The sequence below is a fragment of the Mus caroli genome, chromosome 18 (genome assembly GCF_900094665.2).
Source record: "Mus caroli chromosome 18, CAROLI_EIJ_v1.1, whole genome shotgun sequence".
NCBI lineage: Eukaryota > Metazoa > Chordata > Mammalia > Rodentia > Muridae > Mus > Mus caroli.
The window spans coordinates 32,896,208-32,902,050 of record NC_034587.1 but is presented as its reverse complement, the minus strand read 5'-3'; positions in this window follow the sequence as shown (position 1 = coordinate 32,902,050).

Below are 5,843 nucleotides of genomic sequence, written 5' to 3'. Positions count from 1 at the left end.
TAGGAAAACACACTCAGCAGACACATAGAGAAAAATACCCCCAAAAAAGCAGAAGAGACCTTGGGAAGCTGAAAATCTGGTCTCTTCCCAAGACTGGGATTTGTACAATCTTTGAAGAGTTTCCCTGCCTTAATTTAGGGTTAGTCAGTTTAAAGAGAAAGACAGGATGATTGAGTGGCCCACAGCTATTTGTTCTAACCCAGCCTCTAACTTGTTCAGCCAGTCCATCACCTGGCCTGCTGGCAAGAGGAAGAACCCACAGGGCCTTTGTTTTAAGCAGCCAGATCAGGAGGGTGGCGAGGACAAAGTCGGCCATCTTGGAAGTTCACCATCTTTATTACTAATCATGCCCCCCGTCCTATCTGTTTACCTACCATGGAATATGTCTGCTAGGAATATATAAGTGAAACCTGCAAGAGAGGAGCCAATCACGAGGTTGGCAGCTGGGATATGAGCCAAGCCCTGGTAGGCTCTGATATGCTAATAAACTGCAAGTGTCCATGATTTGATGAAGAATGATACCCGGACTCAGATAGTATGTAAAGGCAAAGAATGTTTTGTTCTGCAGAAGTCCAGCAGGCTGGGGTCTCCCATTGCCAGAATTGAGAGACACCCATGGGAGCTTACAGGCCTGATTTAAACTAAAGCATATTAGGGAATTCCAGGGTAGATACCTCTATGTTAATCTGTTGGGTCCATCTCTACAGACATTCCATTACCAGGGTGTGAGGGCTGGAAACTTGCTGGGGAGGTCTGGAAACTGTTACTGAGGAAGTAGCTGAGGAAGTCTGGAAACTGTTGCCGCCCCATTGTCTTTGCTTGAGGCCAGGTGGCTGGGCCATTCCATTACCTGGGTATGAAGGCTGGAGCTTGGGTTTTTTTTTTTTTTTTCTCTTAGCAATTGACTTGTCTGGGCTTGCCTGGACTTGCTCAGTTTCTAGGCCTAGTCTCCTTAACTGCCAGTTTGAAGTCTGTCATGGAATCAGCCTAACCTTCTCAAAACCAACCCCAACATGCCATTGAGCCTAATGAACCAGCCCTAAGAGGTGAGCCCAGATGGCACAAAACTAATGCCCACTAGACGATACAAAAAAACTGGAGATGCGGAAGTGACCCAGGCACTGCACAGCCATGTTCCTCAGTCCGGCAGTTTGAGCCTCTGTGCAGATACCCACTGGCAAGGGGACTTTGGGACTGGCCACTGTAGACTGTTGAGTGTCCAGTGTCGTTGAGTTCATGCATATCTTCCTGTCAGCATTAACCCCTGGCTGAAGCTGTCAAGGACCTCCTTCCTGGTCCTTTCCCCCCAGCCTGCCACAAATGAAGTACCTCATGGCGATGCCAGTTGAGTTTGGAGGCTGCTGAAAAGTTCTAACTGGAAAATTCTCTGGTGGAACATTAGCTGTCTGATGGACCATGGCGGCTAAATGAGGTATCTGTTTATGTGAGATTGCTACAGCCTTTAGAATAGCATTGTATTGTAAAGAAACGTCTGTGTGGCTAAACTGAGCATATTTCAAAGGCAAATCTGCTGTGGACATTGGAACTGCTGGGCGCCTCACAGGCCACTGGGCATGCTCTCCACGCTAACTCTTAGTCCCTCCCCACTCTCACTTGCCCTAGGATCTACACCCACCATGCCTCCTTTTCCTCCTGGCCCTCACCCTAGCAAGAAACCCCAGAAATCAGAAAGCCAGGGCCAGGTTGCTGGCTGGACCGTGAGGAGGGTGACCCATGGAAGTCTGGGCAGGCGCCTGTGAGGAGGCCTGAGTGATCTTATCTGATGTCATCCGGGAAACCGGGTGTTCCTGCTTGGTTCTTAGCCTTATTTATTTTCTTTAGATTTTATTTATTTTTATTTATTCAGACACTCCAGAAGAGGGAGTCAGATCTCATTATGGATGGTTGTGAGCCACCATGTGGTTACTGGGATTTGAACTTCGGACCTTTGGAAGAGCAGTCGGGTGCTCTTACCCACTGAGCCATCTCACCAGCCCCTTAGCCTTGTTAATAAAAGTATTTTTTCAAGGCTACTGATAGGCTGGATAGATGGTTCAGAGGTTAGGAATACTTGGTTTAGTCTCCAGTGCCCATATAGTGGCCCACAACCATCTGTAACTCTAGTTTTAGGGGATCCAATAACTTCCTCTGACCTACTTGGGTATTAGGCGTGCACAAACTGGCAAAACATGCAAACGTAAAATAAAAATAAATCTTTCTTCCTCCTCCTCCTTTTCTTCCTCCTCCTCCTTTTCTTCCTCCTCCTTTTCTTCTTCTTCCTCCTCCTTCTCTTTCCCCTCCTCCTCCTCCTCCCCTCCTTCTCTTTCTCCTTCTCCTCCTCCTTATTTTGAGACAAGGTCTCACTATGTAGCCTTGCTGGCCTGGAACTTGCTATATAGACTAGGCTGCACTTGAACTCACAGAAATATATCTATCTCTGCTTCCCAAGGGCTGAGATTAAAGGTATGTGCCACCACACCCTGCTCAAAAATAAATAAGTCTTTAAAAAGTTAAAAATGACTAAAAGCAGCCTCCTAGCCAGCCATGGTGATACATGCACTCCTTTAATTCCAGCACTCAGGAGGCAGAGGCAGGCAAATATCTGAGTTCGAGGCCAGCCTGGTCTACAGAGTGAGTTCCAGGACAGCCAGGGCTACCCAGAGAAACCCTGTCTCAAAAACAAAACAAAAAACAAAACAAAACAAAACCAAAAAAATACAAAAAAACAAAACAAAAACAAAAGAATAACCAAAGTGTCTTGGCCTCTCCTCAGAAGTGAGACCACGTCTGATGTGTGGGATCCTGGGCTCTTACAAGATGGCCAAGGGGTAACTCTAGAGATGAAGAGAATCTTCAGGGCAGCTCCCCGCAATCTGGGGTGGTAGCTGCCATCAGAGGCTTCCATAGGCCTTATCAGTGAGGTCAACTTTCCTGCCCAGAGAGTCAGTCTACCTGAGGCTTTTAGGTAATTATCTTTTCCCAGACTGTCAGGGAAAGCATTCTTAGGCTTAGTATCCAAAAACAAACAAACAAACAAACAAACAAACAAACAAAGCAGAGGAAGGGTTATGATTTTCTGAGTTAGTACTCAGAAAAGTAGGCAGGTTCTATGTGGTAGCACAAGAAATTTGACTTCTGGAAAGGACATTGTCTCATTTTTTTTTTTTTTTTTTTTTTTTTTTTGGTTTTTCGAGACAGGGTTTCTCTGTGTAGCCCTGGCTGTCCTGGCACTCACTTTGTAGACCAGNCACTCACTTTGTAGACCAGGCTGGCCTCGAACTCAGAAATCCGCCTGCCTCTGCCTCCCGAGTGCTGGGATTAAAGGCGTGCGCCACCACGCCCGGCTGGACATTGTCTCATGAAGGGGCGAGCTCTCCTCTAGCTCCTTGGCATGGCCTTAAGTGAATCCGCCTTCTTGACCAGTGGGTTCCCGGCCAGGTGACTGACAGCCCAGCTGGATTGACTCGCTCCGATTCAGTGTGTGTTTGCATGTGTGCTCATGTGGAAGTGGGAGGGTGACTTGCTGGAGTCAGCTTTTCCCTTCTACCTTGTGGATCCAAAGGATCAAACCCAGCAGCAAATCTCCCAAATCCCTTTTTTCTTTCTGAGACAGGGTGTCTTAGTATTCTGTCGCTGTGAAGAGATAGCATGACTGAAGCAACTCTTAGTTTTTTTGTTTTTTTTTTTTTATTCATTTAATTGGAGCTGTGCTTAACAGTTTCAGGGGGTTAGTTCATGATGACCATAGCAGGAAGCAGATACAGCAGGGTGCTGGAGCAATAGCTGATCGGCAGGCAATGGGCAGAGAGAGACACTGGACATGGTATGGGCTTATGAAAAACTCACATCCACTCCCATTGATAGACCTCTTCCAACAAGGCCTGCTGGAATTGGTCTGCTGCTGCTATGCATTCAAATGCTATAGACTGTATTCCAAGATATGATTGTCCCAGAACGGGTGAATTCCCATTCTCGAATATAACAGCTTTTGTTGTGCAAACCTTCCCTGGGTTGGGCAGAAAAAGTGGGAGGAGCAAAGATTGCAGGGCTTGGTGTCTGAGGTAGGGACCAGGAGGAGAGGAGGAAGGACACTGACCATGGGCACAGGGCCATAAGGACAAGCCTGAAGGAGTGGGAGCTGCCCAGGTAGAACACGACACCGAGGGCTGCTCTCTGCCCTGCTCGGATGCTTTTAAAGCTTATTATAAATCTAGGGCTGAGATGGCTCAGCGGGTAAGAGCACCTGACTGCTCTTCCAAAGGTCCAGAGTTCAAATCCCATCAACCACATGGTGGCTCACAACCATCTGTAACGAGATCTGGCGCCCTCTTCTGGAGTGTCTGAAGACAGCTACAGTGTACTTACATATCTTTTTTTTTTTTTTTTAAAAGATTTATTTATTATTAGAAGTATATTAGGGTAAATTAAACTTTTAGGTTGAGGTAGTGACTTATGCATCTAAATTTAGGAATAGGGNTTTTTTAAAAGATTTATTTATTCATTACATGTAAGTACACTGCAGCTGTCTTCAGACACACCAGAAGAGGGAGTCAGATCTTGTTAAGGATGGTTGTGAGCCACCATGTGGTTGCTGGGATTTGAACAAGGACCTTTGGAAGAGCAGTCGGGTGCTCTTACCTGCTGAGCCATCTCACCAGCCCCCATAAATAAATCTTTAAAAAAAATAAATAAAAATAAAAAAAAAATAAATAAATCTAGGGCTGGAGAGATGGCTCAGTAGGTAAGAGCACTGACTGCTCTTCCAAAGGTCCTGAGTCCAAATCCCAGCAACCACATGGTGGCTCACAACCATCAGTAATGAGATCTGATGCCCTCTTCTGGAACGTCTGAAGACAGCTACAGTGTACTTACATATAATAAAGAAATAAATCTTAAAAAAAAAAAAAATCTAAAGGTTCCTGTGTCTTATATTTGGCAACTAAATGATCTGAAGTGGGGTTCCTAAATAAATAAATATTTAAAGACAACAAGGGGGTGTGATAACCTCCAGAATAAGAATAACCACAATAAGGCCACACCTCCTCAGCCTAGTGAGCATGCATTCAAAAATATGAGCCTATGGGAGACCACTCATATTCCAACCACCAATTACTGGAGAAAGAAAGAGAGAGAGACTAGAAATGGTTTGGCAAACCTCAAAGCCCACCCCCAGTGGCCCACCTCCTCTAACAAGGCCACACCTCCTAATCCTTCCCAAACCATTCCATTTCCCAGGAATTAAGCATTCAAACTTATGTGCCTATAGGGGCCCTATGTGTCTATAGGGGCCATTCTCCTTCAAACCACCACACAGGGTGTTGTTAGTCAGGGTTTTCTAGAAGAGCTGTATTTATACACTGAGTATCTATCTATCTATCTATCTATCTATCTATCTATCATCTATCTAATAGCTATTTATTGTTTATCTATCCCCTATTATCTATCATCTGTCTATTATCTATCATCTATTTATCATTTATATATCTATTATCTAACATCTATTTTCTATCTATCTATCTATCTATCTATCTATCTATCTATCTATCTATCAAGGGCAAATTAGTGATAGGATAAAAATTGTGAGCAAAGGGTGATAGCCCGTGTCAAGATGGACCACTGAGAAATGATTCCACGCAACACATCTGATGTAAGAGGTTTACTGGGGAAGGGAGAGTGAAAGGCGTCTCAGAGTGGGAGAGAGATGGAGGCTGACAGGCATGGAGACAGAGAAAGGGATTGGAAAAGAGGGCTCTAGAGACAGGGAATGAGGGCAGAAAGAGAAGCACGGAAGGAGGCCGTGAGAGGGACATGAGGACATAGAGTGATATCTGGGGTGGCTGGGG